The sequence below is a fragment of the Budorcas taxicolor genome, chromosome 4, assembly GCF_023091745.1.
Source record: "Budorcas taxicolor isolate Tak-1 chromosome 4, Takin1.1, whole genome shotgun sequence".
NCBI classification, from domain to species: Eukaryota; Metazoa; Chordata; class Mammalia; order Artiodactyla; family Bovidae; genus Budorcas; species Budorcas taxicolor.
The window spans coordinates 115,975,637-115,991,533 of NC_068913.1; the positions used below are offsets into that span (position 1 = coordinate 115,975,637).

The 15,897-nt window shown below is 53.4% G+C and overlaps 1 protein-coding gene across 1 annotated transcript in view; it reads right to left on the bottom strand.

The window, feature by feature from the left end:
• Positions 1-15,897, bottom strand: part of PRKAG2 (protein kinase AMP-activated non-catalytic subunit gamma 2) — a 308,354-nt gene that overhangs the window by 219,622 nt on the left and 72,835 nt on the right. The gene's annotated exons all lie outside the window — the stretch shown is intronic.

Sequence of the window (15,897 nt, forward strand, 5' to 3'; positions counted from 1 at the left end):
TCCACTCCACTATGGCCAAGCCAATGGCTCCCACAGCGAGTCCACTGTGACATGCTGGCGGTCTCTAATAACATAGGCAGATTCCAGACTCAGCCTGCTCTGGGGTGGTTCATTTCAGCGTCTCAAGCGGGCTGCATGTTTGAGTCACCTTTGGAACCTGGGTCCCACCGCACAGGTGAGTCCGACTGGTCTGCGGTGCAGGGCAGGCTTCACGGTGATTCCGCCCAGGCAAGAGCCACCGGCTTCCCATGGGTGATTCACCATCAGGAGCCTTTGCCAGGCCCCACAGCCTCTAATCCAGGCCTGGCGGGACTTGCTAACCTCCACAGCCTGATTTCTGATGCACTCTATACCCTGCCTCTTTTCATCAGGCACCCAGACAGGCTCTTTATGGTGTTTTAAACAGGCTGTGTATGTATGGACACTTCGGAGTGCCATCTCAACTCCTCCAAGGTGGCAGCTGAAGGTCACCATTCACCAATGGCCAACCCCCTTCCTGGGACAACAGACCCCGTGTCACCTGGGCCCCGGCAGCCAGCCTCTAGCGTGGAGCTGACAACCACATCTGAAGCTCCAAGCCTTTTCCTCCTGGCCACCCACCCTCAGACCCCAGCCCTGATCCTGGTTTTCATAGGGTGAACTCCTACTAGCCTGCAAAGCCCGATGCAGCCGCCATCTCTGGCCTGGCCAGGACCCACCCTCAGGGAGAATCCATTCCTCTTATCTGTCCCCCAGACCTCACGACAGGACTTATGGCGCTGTATTACGACCATCTATCAGTCTGTGTCTCACCGGACTGAGGGCCAGTCCAGGGCCAGGGCTGAGTCTTCACCTTGCGATTCCGTGCCCTGCGTTTGCCCTGTGCAGCAGGTGGGCAGGCGTCTTTGAATCAGCTCCCGGACGGAGGACCCCTGCCTGGGCAGCACGCGTGGGGGCTTGCCTGGCCTGTGCCAAGGGGCCAGCCGGCTGGTGGGCCTCATGGTCACAGCTCACAGGGGAGGAAGAGGAACCAGGTGTGGGCGCTTACCTCCCCCTTTAATGAGTACATTCCTCTGCGGTTTCCAATAATCATCACTCTGGGACATTCGTTCAGCCCGGCTGTCCCCAGACGCCCGGCGGGCACATGCCCATCTATTCCTCAGGGAACCGTCACGTGCCAGTGACCGAGGCCCCGGCGGTGGAGTGACTTGGGACAAGACGGTCTTGAGACAGCTGAGGCCGGGACAGGGTATCATCCCCACCCCGGGCTGGGCATCACCCGTCCTGCCCCAGAGTGAGCTCAGGAGAGGCTCGCAGAGCGACCACAGCAGCACGCAGGGTGTTTCGCTCGGTCAAGCATCCCCGTAGCTAAGCCTCTTGGCACCCGTGGCAGGCTTTGCTGGAAGGCTCCCTCACCCCACATTCCACGATTCTAATCTCACCTCCCCCAGCTTACCAGGAAACAGGGTACGCCTCAGAGACTGGTGTGGGAAAATCTGCAGCTGTGACCACAAGCCTGCTGGCCGGTGCATGAGTGGGACCTGCTCGCTTAGCTCAGGTGAAGTTCCAGAAGGCCAGGTGCCGGGAGCTTGCCTGGGGCTTCTAAATGTTTAAACGCCTACTGGAGCTCTGGGTCTCACTGCTGTAGCCACCCCTGGCCATCTCTGAATTTCTTCTCCTCATTGGCAGGCGCTCAGACCCTCCCTGGGCACTGGGTGGCCAGTTCCCTGAGCTACCAAGAGACGGCTCTGTCCTTGGGGACGGTCCCCGGCTGCACACGTATTTCAGACCCTGACCACGTGCTCTGGAGAGGACCAGCAGGGTCCCTGGGGAAAGTGCATTTTCAGGATTCGGGCTGATAAAGTCACCTGTCACGGAAGCCACAGGACAAGAGAGGAAGGCCGCAGGTTTGAGAAAATTCCCACGATGCGAGCTGACCTGAAAAGTAGCTTATTTATTAATTCTGCCCCTCTTCAGAATTTCAGGCGAAAGTCAAAGATCTCAGCAGCAGGGTTGTCATTGATTTGCCACTGGTATGTCCCCAGGTTCGATCCCTGGGTCGGGAAGATCTCCTGGAGGAGGAAATGGCAACCCACTCCAGTATTCCTGCCTGGAAGATACCACGGACAGAGGAGCCTGGCGGGCTACAGTCCACAGGGTCAAAAAGAGTTGGACATGACTGAGCGACTAACACTTTCATTTGTTTTCATGTCCTCAAAAACTTTGAGTCTTTGCCTCATATGGTCTTCAGAGCAGCCCAGACAAGTAGAAAAGGCAAGTGGTTTCACGCCAGTCTACAGATGAAGATACTAAGGGGTCAGAAAGGCGAAGCCATTTGCCCCAGGCAGACAAGTGCACCACAGCAAACAGGCTCTATAAACCAGGTCCACCAGCTCCCAGCTCAGAGCTCTACCGAGTACGCCCTCCCACCTCCTTGCGATGACTCAGCTCCAGTGACAAAAACAACTGGGTATCAGAAGGTACCCAGGGCTCTTCAGTGACAAAGACACAGGGCTCTTCCGTGCACAGTGAGGTCTAGGGGAAGAGCAAGGATGGAGGAGACTTGGTACAGTTCACGGTTCACTCCCAAGGCAGGGTGTGATATTGCCTCTTCAAGGTCTACTACGTCTTAATCTAATGGGAATTTATACAATCTTTATCCAGAACAGAGGTCATAATAAAAAATTTTGTATAAAAAAAAAATAAAGCAATGCACCTAACACAACACTGTAAATCAAGTGTACGTCAATAGCAGATTTTTAAAAAGGAATTCATGCCGATGTTGCCAAGGACTGAAAAGTATCAAGCGTCCTGCCACCAGATGCAATCACCCCGTTTTGTATAGTTTGGGGTCTCATTTACAGCTCGCCCACCCCCCCAGCCACTTATCTCAACCTTCCTCCATACTGTTTACAACCATCTGATGTCTCAGAGCCTTGACAGCAGGCGTGTTATCGATCAGACGCAGTTCTGCCCTTTCAGCATTTCTGACGCTTTGTCTTACAAAACTCCTTTGTTGTTGCAGCTGGGCTCCCCCGGAAAGAGCCCCGATAAAAGTGCACATACAGGACAAACAGAAAGGCCGCCAAGGTCAGGGGCCGCGGCCTGCACCTGAGGGCCAACCAGGGGTCTGAAACATCAGGGTCATCAGCGAACATTCCCGTGCAGTTTCCAGTGGTTTGACCCCTCCCGGGGAAGGCACACGTGGAGGACGGTCCCATGTTCCTTCCCTGCTGAGCAGACCAGAAACCACAGCGCGTCACTGGCATCTGATGCTACCCAGGCGGACAGCGGGTCCCGGGGGCTGCGTGGGCTCGACAAGCCCGCACCCCTCGGGCACGTAACAGCGCGACCTGTTCACAGAGGTGGAGCTCGGGGGCTCCAGCCCTGTCCTGTGGTTTACTATCTGGGGATTTTGGGCACGCCTGAACCCGGTCTTCCAGCTCCCAAATGAAGGGTTTAACGAGATAATTTCAGAAGATGCCTGTTAGCGCTGACATGTTCTGCTCGTATCTGTTGAGCTAAACAGCTGGTGGGATCAGAAGCGTTTTAAGGGACTACTGCTAGATTGAGAATAAAATGCTCCTCATCTTCCAGGACTTGTCGTCAAGATAATTTTCTTCTTTTCTCAAATTACCGGACATTCTCCACTGCCCTCTCAGCTCAGGGCAGGGTCCCCAGACTCAGTGTGTGTGGGGGGTGTATTGAGGGGGTGCCCCTTGCTTCCCCAGTGATGGTTCATAGCTGACTTGGTGTGTGTGGGGGGGGACTGAGGGGGTGCCCCTTGCTTCCCCAGTGATGGTTCATAGCTGACTTGGTGTGTGGGGTGGGTATTGAGGGGGTGCCCCTTGCTTCCCCAGTGATGCTTCATAGCTGAATGGGTTACAATCCAGATGCATTTCTGGCTTTGATCTTTTTTAGAACTTTTTATTTTATATTGGCGTATAGCCAATTAACAATGTTGTGATCATTTCAGGAGGACAGCAAAGGGACTCAGCCATATATATACATGGACCTACTGCCTGGTGGCTCAGCAGTCAAGAGCCTGCCTGCAATGCAGGAGACCCGGATTCAAGCCCAGGTCGGGAAGATCCCCTGGAGAAGGGAATGGCTACCCACTCCAGTATTCTGGCCTGGAGAATCCCACGGACAGAGGAGCCTGGCGGGCTGCAGTCCATGGGGTCGCAAAGAGTAGGATGCCTCCATCACTTTCATTCTCCTGCAAACCCCCCTCCACGCCAGGCTCTGGCTGCTAACCTTATGTAGGCTCTAACTCTATCTGCTTCCTGAGTACTAGCCCTCTACTTTCTCCAGTCATTTCTCAGGTTGCTCAATCTTTAGCATCAGGGTTATTAGTGCCGACGTCAGGGGCATCCCAGCAGACGTTCAGCATAACTCTGGAAAGCTTGAGTGGCATCCCCAGAACCACGGGTACCCCGCCCCCTACCCAGCCTGTCCCCCCAACCCCGTGTCACCCACACAGAGGCAGTGCTCACACCACCAGCCTCATCTGCACCCGAGCTGTCGCGGCTGTGATGAAGGCCTTGGTGAGCCCCTCAGGTGGGAGGCTCCAGAGATGCGTCTCCATAAGGACTAACTTTGCTCCATCCCTCGGTCCACCAAACGGGCATCTCTTGGTGCTAATGCAGGGGTGGTGACCAGAGCCAGGGTCACGCAGCCTCTGGGAACAGTCACATAACTATCAGAAAACAAGGAGCAAATCCTGAAACGCCGGAACTTGGCAACAAGGGTAGTTCAGTTCAGTCACTCAGTCGTGTCCTACTCTTTGTGACCCCATGGACTGCAGCACTCCAGGCTTCCCTGTCCATCGCCAGCTCCCGGAGCTGGCTCAAACTCATGTCTGTCAGATCGGTGATGCCATCCAACCATCTCATCCTCTGTCATCCCCTTCTCCTCCCGCCTTCAATCTTTCCCAGCATCAGGGTCTTTTCCAATGAGTCGGCTCTTTGCATCAAGTGGCCAAAGTACTGGAGTTTCAGCTTCAGCATCTAACCCTAACCCCAACCCTAACAAGGGCAGATCAGAGGTCAAATGAGGGGGAAAGCCTAAATCTGACTCTGGGAGAAGTTCCAGAACTCTTTATTTTCCACAGAGGATATCAAGGCTTCTGACTGCAGTCTGAGAGACCTCCTGATGTGAAACAGAAAAGAAAGCCACCATCTTTCCCTCCTGCAGACACTCTCCTTCCTGCCCTCACCTGTGGTCCCCACAGACTCATGCAGCTGCCTGGGGCCTTCCCCCCTGCCCTGGGTCTTTGTGTCCACATGATGCCTGCCAAGGGAAGGGAGCGTGTTTTGGCCCCACAGCGGGCAGGGCTTCCTGGTGGCTTGTTGGTAAAGAATCTACCTGCAATGCAGGAGCCGCGGGAGACACGGGTTCGATCTCTGGGTGGGGAAAATCCCCTGGAGGAGGAAGAAATGGCAACCCACTCCAGTATTCTTGCCTGGAGAATCCCGTGGACAGAGGAACCTGGTGGGATACAGTCCATGGGGTTGCAAAGAGTCAGACATGATTGAAGCGACTTAGCAGGAGCAGCAGCGGCCTTCCTCCCAAGAAAGAAGCCTGGAGACATGAGAAAGGCAGAAATCTGCCGCCTGACCCGCAACTTCAAGGGAGTTACCCCCACCCCTGCCCCCTGCTGTCTCCAGCTCCACAGCAGCAGCAGACACCAAACTCTCTTCTCCACACCAAGGAGCTTCAGAAGCCCTAGACCGGAGCGGTCAAGAGTCCCCCACTCTCCCTTCAGTTTACCCGTAACTTCTGGTGTGTAGCGATCATTTTAGCCTCCAAGGGCCTTCATTTTTCAATCTGTAAAATGAGGCTGCAGGGCCTTCTATATCACTGGGTAGTGCTGTGAAGACCAGATCGGATGATGTCACAGAGGGTCCTGAAACTACAATGATGTACCACCTCATGCTGGTCAGAATGGTCATCAGCAAAAAGGCTACAAATAACCGCTGGAGAGGGTGTGGAGAGAAGGGAACCCTCCGATATTGTTGGTCAGCCACTGTGGAAAACACTGGTGAAAGTCATTCAGTCATGTCCAACTCTGCGACCCCATGGACTACACAGTCCATGGAATTCGCCAGGCCAGAACACTGGAGTGGGTAGCCTTTCCCTTCTCCAGGGGATCTTCCCAACCCAGGGATTGAACCCAGGTCTCCTACATTACAGGCGGATTCTATACCAGCTGAGCCACAAGGGAAACCCAAGAAGACTGGAGTGCGTAGCCTATCCCTTCTCCAGCAGATATTCCCAACCCAGGAATCAAACCGGGGTCTCCCTCATTGCAGGTAGATTCTTTACCACTGAGCTATCAGGGAAGCCCTGGAAAACACTGCTGCTGGTAAGTCGCTTCAGTCGACTCTGTGCGACCCCATAGACGGCAGCCCACCAGGCTCTGCCATCCCTGGGATTCTCCAGGCAAGAACACTGGAGTGGGTTGCCATTTCCTTCTCCAATGCATGAAAGTGAAAAGTGAAAGTGAAGTCGCTCAGTCGTGTCCGACTCTTGGCGACCCCATGGACTGCAGCCCACCAGGCTCCTCCGTCCTTGGGATTTTCCAGGCAAGAGTGCTGGAGTGGGGTGCCATTGCCTTCTGGAGGGTCCTTAAAAAACTAAAAATAGAATTACCATATAATCCAACAATTCCACTCCTGGATACATATCTAGAAAAGACAAAACAGATACATGCACCCCAATGTTCATTGCAGCACTGTTTACAGCTGTCAAGACACAGAAGCAATCTAAATGTCCATCGACAGATGAGAGGATAAAGACGTGGCGCATATACATACAATGAAATAATGCCATTTGCAGCTACACAGATGGACTTAGAGGTTATACTAAGGGGAGTAACTCAAAGGCAAATATCGTATGATATCCACTTACATGTGGAATCAAAACAATGATACAAATGAACTTATTTACAAAGCAGATTCACAGGCATAGAAAACAAACCTACGGTTCCCAAAGGAGAAAGCGGAGGAGGGATAAATTAGGAATTTAGGATTAAGAGATACACACTACTGTTGTCACACAGCCACTAAGTCGTGTCCGACTCTTTGCAGCCCCATGGACTGCAGCATGCCAGGCTCCTCTATCCTTCACTAGCTCCCAGAGCTTGCTCAAACTCATGTCTACTGAGTCGGTGATGCCATCCAACCATCTCATGCTCTGTCATCCCCTTCTCCTCCTGCCCTCAATCGTTCCCAGCATCAGGGTCACTGTGTGTGTGCTAAGTCACTTCACTTGTGTCTGACTCTTTGTGACCCCATGGACTAGATCCCGCCAGGCTCCTCTGTCCATGGGATTCTCCAGGCAAGAATACTGGAGTGGGTTGCCATTCCCTGCTCCAGGGGATCTTCCCAACCCAGGGATGGCAGCTGTATCTCCTGTGTCTCCTGCACTGGCAGGCGGGTTCTTTACCACTGAGCCAGCTGGGAATCCTCCTCTCAGAGGACAGATGGCCTGTAATTTCAAGGGCTGTTTTCAACTCTAATTTCCATGATTTTACTAGGACAAACCTTAAGACAGGGTCTGCAAAGGCTGGTGCTGGGTTTCTGGGGAGGGTTTCTTTACACACAAATAAAATGCCAAATCATCAACCGAGACTGTGGTAGCCTTGAACGTTGAACCCTCTGTGGGTGCCACCCCCTGCAAGGCCAATTGAGTGACTCGGGTCATCAGGCCCCCCACAACTTAAGTCTTCTCCAGGAAGGAAAATAGCAACCACGAGGGAAAGGGGAGATGCTTCTGGGTCTGTGTCCCTGACGGCCACGTTCCCATCCACCTGCCTGCACTCCATGGGCAGCGTGGACACCGTAGGGGAGAAAAATCACCCAGCTTTGGTCTGTGCTTCAAGACCAACCTTTTTTTTTCTTTAAGTCACTCAGTCATGTCTGACTCTTTGTGACCCCATGGACTAGACAGTCCATGGAATTCTCCAGGCCAGAGTACTGGAGTGGGTAGCCTTTCCCTTCTCCAGGAGATTTTCCCAACCCAGGATCGAACCCAGGTCTCCCGCATTGCAAGAGGATTCTTTACCAGCTGAGCCACTAGGGAAGCCCAAGAAGACTGGTGTGGGTAGCCTTTCCCTCCTCCAGTGGATCTTCCCAACCCAGGATCAAACCCAGGTCTCCCGCATTGCAGGAGGATTCTTTACCAGCTGAGTCACCAGGGAAGCCCAAGATGGAAAATTCGGATGAGAATAACTGTGCACTCAGGGAATGTGTTTATAAGGTCACAGCGCTGCTGGTGGCTCTGAAACACATCCTCCCCCATGCAGGGGGCTCTTACACAAGAGTTAGGGTTTAGAGACCTAATTTCTGCTCTCAGCCACCTACCCAGTGTGGCTCCGGGGCTTGGCCCAGGAGCCAAAGTCCGCGCAGTTTTTAAGCTCAGAATCTTGAGAACATCCAACGTCTGTATTCATAAAAATACCGTTTATCAAAAGATTCTTCCTGATCATTTCTACAGGTGCCCAAGGGTTCTTCCACTCCTATCTGTGTCTCCCCACCTGCCACATGACCCCATGCTATACACTGAAAAGAACAAGGAGTTCGCAGGAAGCAGCAAACACCAGAGACTCAAAAAAAAGAGAGAAAAACTGCAAGTAAGCATCCTTGCGTACTAAGTAAGCATAACAAGCAGGGAGTTTTTATTTGTTCACGCTCACCTTCAGCCAGAGCGGAACTGACCACTCCAGAAGCATTTAGCCAGTTTTCTAACAAATAGTCCCAATCCATCAGTGGATCATGACATCAATTTAGTGGATGATACGACCGCCAAAATATAAACCAGAACAAAATAAAGAGTGCATCTTATTGTTAAAATTTTTGCTTCAATTATTCATACAAAGCACACGTGAACACTGGATAAAACACACGTCTTACTGAACTGTGGACCAAATATGTCTGAACGACTGGGTGCTGCATGAGCTCTGAAGCAGCGTGGGCAGAGTTCAGGGAGTGGCCGAGCCCTGTCCTCCTAGGAATCATGAGCATGCTCAAAGGTGGCACCATCTGGCCCCCTCTGTCCTGGCTGAAGCCCTCTGGCCTCTCTCTGTACTTTGTGCCCAGAAATATGCACAAAGCACAGAGACAGAGAACCACATCTGGCGATGGGCATGGGCGGCAGGCACCTCCCTACCTCCCCTTTCATCCAGCCCCATCCATCCCTACCCTGGTGCCCTGAGCAGCGGGCACTGCTGCTCTGACCCACCGTGGGTCCTGCCAACCCCAGCACCCTCGGGCTACCCTGGACCCAGAACAGCAGTTACAGCCCCGGGGGCAACCCCCCACCAAGCCCTTCCAGAGTGGTATCCGTCAGCACCTGTGCCCTCCTGACCCAGGCCTGCTGCAGACCCTCAGGTCTCCTGAGGGTCTAAAGCTACTAAAAGAAAAAAACTAAACCAAGAAAATAATGCAGTCATAGGACGCTGCTGTTGGACAAGGTCAGAAATCTTCCCCATCAGGCCCCTTCCACTACAGGTGGGGAAACAGGTGTCCAGGGAGCGCTGAGTGGGTTACTCAAAGCCACGTGGTAGAGTCACGACCCAGCCTCCTGGTCGCGCAACTTTGAGCCGAGTTCTCTATCACACCATGCTCTCCAGCTGAACTTTCACCTTCCAGCGTATGTTCCCATCACATAAAACGGTACCAGCTGTCCCGCAGAGTCCCCATGCAGACAGAGCCCCCTGGCACAGGCGTGGCTGTTCTGCACACACGGTAAGTGTCAGTTATAATTATTACACAGGTCGATTCTCTGATTCGACTTCCTAGGTCCTCAGGTGGTAAAGAATCCGCCTGCAATGCAGGAGACCCGGGTTTGATCCCTGGGTCAGGAAGATCCTCTGGAGAAGGGAATGGCCACCCACTCCAGTGTTCTTGCCTTGTCCACGGGGAATCCCATGGACAGAGTGGTCTGGCGGGGTCACGAGCCAGACAGGACTGAACCAGTAACACTTTCACTTTCCGCTTTCCTCCTCTAACTTAACCTCTCTGGGCAACCGGGCATCCAGCAACCAAGCTCCTGTTCCAAGCTGTCCTTTGTCACCGTTGGCTTCGTGTGAATTTACCACTATCTGGGATTCCCTCCTCACTTGTGGTCACGGCCATTGGGGTGAGCAGCTGTTCCTGGAACTTTCAGGAACCACCAAAACCTTGGCGTCCTCCCGCCGACGGAAGGCTGGTGGGCGCTCTGCAGAGAAGGGCTCCAGGTGTGGGCATCAGAGCCTAGTACAGCAGGCACGTGGACACCAGCGGGCCCCACAGAGCATGTCTTCCCATTTCACCTTCCTTCCGGGGCAGGCCCTGCCACGGCCCCCTTGAGCATGTGCCAGGCACACCCCCTGCTGCCCCATGTGGGAAACCAGCGTTCTCAGGTGGAACTGTGGGCACTGGGGACACATGGAGCCCAGTGGCCACAGAGAGTCCGAGGACCCTACCTTGGGCCAACGGGCAGGTTCTGGGGGGGTGCTTATTTATTTATTTGGCTGCACCGGCTCTCAGCGTCAGCACTCAGGGTTTTTGATCTTTATTGCAGCATGTGGGGTCTGCAGTTGCAGCATACAGACTCCTAGTGGCAGCCTGTGGGATCTAGTTCCCCGGCCAGGGATCGAACCTGGGGCCCCTACTCGGGGGAGCTCGGAGGCTGGGCTGCTGGACGACCAGGAAGTCCCGACACACGGCAGGTTAATGACAACAGTCAGAATGGCCAAGGAGCTAGCTCTTTCATAAAATGTGTTTATTGGTCCTTTTTACTAATTGAGCTCCTGTTGTTTAAAAAAAAAAAAAAAAAGCAGCTGAACTGAGCCCACGCCCTCTCTGAGGAAGGCCCGGGTAGAGATTTCGGTTCCAACCAGCCGTGCTGATTGGAAAGGCACTTCCCACCGCTGGCCTCAGTTTCTTCCTCCGAGATAGGACGTGTTCGCACCTGAACCCTCGCTCAGTCGTGTCTGACTCTTTGCTACCCCATGTACTATACAGTCCATGGGATTCTCCAGACCAGAATCCTGGAGTGGGTAGCTGTTCCCTTCTCCAGAGGATCTTCCGAACCCGGAGATGGAATCCAGGTCTCCCGCACTGCAGGCGGATTCTTTACCAGCTAAGCCTCCAGGGAAACCCATGTCACTACAGATTCATCAAAACTCATAAAATGTACAAAACCAGTGCGCTCAGTCATGTCCAACTCTTTGCAACCCCATGGACTATAGCCGTCCAGGCTCCTCTGTCTGCGGGATTTTCCAGGCAAGATTATTGGAGTGGGTTACCATCCCCTTCTCCAGTTCAGTTAATAATAGTCTATTAACAAAGGCTCATCAACTGTAACAAATGCACCACTAATATTAATAACAGGGGATGCTGGCAGGGAGGGGAAGGGGGTCCACAGAGCTCTCTGAACTTCTCAATTGTTCTGTAACTTTAAAACTGCCCCCCAAAAGTCTATTAATTAAAAAAAAGTTAATGGCAGCGAACAGGCAGAAATGTCCTCATTTCTGCCTGCCAACCCACCACACATTACCCTGGGCCTTGATCTCCCACCTCCTGCCATTCCTGCAGGAGCAGCAGGGAGCCTGCAGTCTAGCTGAGGGTCTGCCCGGGGCTCTGCCAAGAGGCCCGTGGTCATTGGTCCACGTCGGGATGGGAGCTGGAGCGGTCACTTCATCCCATGTCCACAGCTCTGAGTCCTTCCTGAATGCTGGGGGCCAGGTACCTGGCACACGCCCAGGCTCAGGGCCCTGAGCCCGAGGGATCTCGGGCAGAGAAGATAAACAGAGGCAAGAGAAACCTGGAGAAGGAACTGCCAGCTGAGGTCAGGAAGCAGGAGGGCGGCAGGAAGGTGTGCACACCCACATCCCTCTCTCAGGCCAAGCCGGCCATGTGGACCCTGGAGCGAGGGCTCTGGCCATCAGGCTCCAGATGGAAGCTGGTGGCATCCTTGGGATGTCTGGAGCAGGGAGTGAGGGGTACAAATCCCAGGGCTGGGCTGGAGACCCTGTGGGCATTGAGTAGCTAGTGGTTCCTGGGACTCAAGGATACAGACCACGGTGCTAATGGAGCCAAGCAAGGGATTTGCTGGGGTTTCTGTTTCTGCTGCCAACAAACCCACTCTGTTCAAGAGGGGGGCTTGTTATGTAAGGAGGGGAGGGAAGAAAAATGCTGGGTGTGAGGCCAAAGTCACCAGAGGAGCAGAAACTTCTAGATCAGCTGCCTCCACGGCGGGGAGTCAGGTACAAAACACAGGGGTTGTTTGCAGCTTTGCTTTTTCAACAACGGAGGGGGTAAAAACAGCCTGCTTCCCACATCTAGGAACTGGGTTAGAAGCCACGGTCTCTTCGGGAGGCCTGGCCCCAGCGTGTCCTCGTGTGTTGCAATGTGTCCCCAGGCCACCCAGGGGGCCGGGATCCGGCTGTCCCCTGGTCCCCGCTAGACGGTTTGGGATCTTTACTTCTCACTGAGAAAGGCACGGAAGATTCTGGGTCAGGTTCCTCAAGCCAGAGGACCCCTTGGGATTGCGTGTCTCTGGGCATCACCAGCCCTTCCATTTTCACTCTTCGTCACTTGGTTCTGGAAGCCTCTGGACGTATCTCTGCCTTTTGTACCTACAAGTTTTTGTGGACACCTCCCTCTGCTTGCAAAACAAGGTCTTCACGTCCCAGGTCTTTGGGCCCAAAGTAAGTAGACTCTGACCTTCCAGGACGACGGTGGGGAGCTGATGCTTCCCAAAGATCTACTGTAAACTGATCGGTCCATCCCTGGGCAGGTCCACAAAGAGTGAGAAGTCCCACAGGTCGGTGGGGGGCGGGTACCCAGAGCAGCCAGAGGGGCTTTCAGAGGCTCTGTGTGGTCCCCTCTTGGTTTCCACGCAGTCCCACTTTCGTGGTTCAAAGGACACAGTTGGAAGATCGTGTGGGCTGGTCCTCTCCTGCGGCATGCCTGGCCTCAGGAAAGGAGCAGCCCCGAGCAGGCACCTTGCTGGCTGAAACCTTCTGTGGCCCCTCCGGCCTGGGGAAACAGGTGTCATGTTCATCGCCTGGTGTCCAGGCCACTGAGGCCACCGCCCAGACTTCCATCCGCTTCCTCCTGGTTACTCTGCGGCCTGCACATGGCCTGGGACCCCTCTCTCCTTCCCCCACCTCCAACCAGGCCCACGACCCCTTCAAGGTTATTATACACAAATCATCTTTAAAAAATAGCAGTCAGGAAGCCAGCACCCCACAGCCGGCTTGGCCTGGGAGAGGGGACGTGGGTCTGCACACCTTCCTCCCGCCCTCCTGCTTCCTGACCTCAGCTAGCAGTTCCTTCTCCAGGTTTCTCTCGCCTCGTTTATCTTCGCTGCCCAAGATCCCCTTGGCCTCAGGGGCCCGAGTCTGGGTGTGTGCCACGCACCTGGCCCCCGGCATTTAGGAAGGACTCAGAGCTGTGGACGCAGGGTGAAGTGACCGCTCCAGCTCCCGTCCCGACGGGGACTGATGACCACGGGCCTCTTGGCAGAGCCCTGGGCAGACCCTCAGCTAGACTGCAGGCTCCCTGCTGCTCCTGTAGGAATGACAGGAGGTGGGTGACAATTTGCAATTACAAATACTTCGATGGGAATACAACTGTAAGGCAGCGGTTCTCACACTGGAGTTCAGGGAGCCACCGCCAGGCCCAGCAGGCTGGCCTGCCTCCTCCACCCCGGGGTTTGAGAGGTACATCAGGCTGTCCAGCTGGGGCTGATCCGGCCTTCTCTACCCAGTCATCGCCTCTTCCTCCTTTAGAACGAACGCGGGTCTGATAGATTCACAAGGCCTTGGCGTCCAGTCCGCTGGAAATGACCTCTCAGCCCACTGCATTTAAAATCCACCCACTCAGGCTTCCCTGGTGGCTCAGGGGTAGAGAAACTGCCTGTCACTGCAAGAGACACAGGTTTGATCCCTGGTCCGGAAAATCCTACATGCTGCAGAGCAGCTAAGCCCGTGGGCCCCAGCTACTGAGTCTACGCTCTAGAGCCCGGGAATTGCAACTACTGAAGCCCGCACGCCACAGAGCCCGTGCTCTGCACCAAGAGGACCACAGCTAGACAGAGTCCCCGCCGACCACAACTAGAGGATGCCCACGGCAGCAGGGAAGACCCAGCACAGCCGTAAGTAAACAAACAAAATTATTTAAAAAAAAGAAAAGGTTGTAAAATCAATACACTCAACCGACACGCACACATTGCTATACTTAAAATGGATAATCAACAAGGACTGCCCAGGGAACTCGGCTCAATGTTACATAACAACCTAACTGGGAAAAGAAATTTGAAAAAGACACATGTATCTTTTCTGAATCACTTGGTTGTACACCTGAAATTACGCAACTATACTCCAAGATAAAAAGTATAAAAAAAAAGAAAAAACCGACTGTTCATCTGTTGGGACAAACTTTCTGTCAAGGTTGTGAGCACTCTGAGGGCAACAGCAATGTTATCCAACTGATTCTTTGTGTATAGATTTAAAAAACTCATTACAGTGATTGAAGAGTCAGAACAAAGTGATACAGTCTTGAAAAGCTGGGCTCTTCCACCCTTGTCCCCATCCATAGCATGCGTTCACAGGGACCACTTTCAGCTGCACACCCAGTCGGGGTTTCTTCATGCAGGTACAAATACCTAGTTCCCCTTTCTAAAACAAGGGGCTCCCTGGCATATTATATATTCTGCTCCACACCCTGTCCATCCCTGTATCTGTCTAGGGATCTTTCAACGTCAGCAGGCAGGGTTTTCTGGTATCTGTGGTGTGTCTGTCTGCATGGGACGCTCTAGTTTCACCAGGCCCTGTCGACATCACAGGCTGCTGCAAGGAAAACTGTACATTCTTCATGGTTCTAGGTTCACATAACCGCTGCTCAAAGGGTACTGCATCACTGATTCCTGACAGAAATCATTACAGGCCTCCTTAGGGCTGGGCCATTCCGCTCTCCTAACTGGGGTGTAGGACAGCATCTGTTTGCCCCACAACCTCATCACCAACAGCCAAGGCTCTCAGGCCACTGAACTTTTGCTGGATCAGTGAAAAGTTGCATCTGAGTAACCTACATTTGCACCCATTCTATTTGCATCTATTTGGGGCTTCCCTGATAACTCAGTTGGTAAAGAATCTGCCCGCAGTGCAGGAGACCCCGGTTTGATTCTTGGGCTGGGAAGATCCGCTGGAGAAGGGATAGGTTACCCACTCCAGTATTCTTGCCTACAGAATCCTATGGACAGAGGAGCCTGGCAGCTTACAGTCTATGGGGTCCAAGAGTCAGACACAACTGAGTGACTAAGTACACACAATTTCTGGTGCAACATGGAAGCACAGAAGAACAACTTGGGTCAGTTAGGCTTCTGAGTTAGGTGATAAGAAGTTTATCCCTGGATCCCCTGGACTCTTCCCTGAGGGAAGCCAGCTGCCGTGTTATAAGCCCCACTGCGCCGAGACCACTGTGCTCTGGGGAAGTTCGAACTAGCCACGTGGAGAGGCAGCGTGGAGAAAGGAATGTGAAACCGGCCCAGGCACCAGATGGGGCAGTGAAGAAACCTTGAGAACTCTGCCCCAGGGGCCACTGGATTGAAAATGTTTGAGGAACCCCAAAGGAGAACTGCTGGGCTGATGAGGTGGCCCCGGGACCTGGGCGATCCCAGACCACAGCCTTAAGAATCAGGGCGGTTTATGAAATAGCAACAGATAACCAGAAAACTATGTAATCTTGCGACAGTTAGTTTCTCAGTTTTCTAATCTCTAAAATGGGAGTCATGGGGTTCCTGTGAGATTATGAGTTAGCATATAAATCAGTTCAGTTCAGTTGCTTGGTCGTGTCTAACTCTTTGTGACCCCATGGACTGCAGCACGCCAGGCTTCCCTGTCCATCACCAACTCCCGGAGCCTAC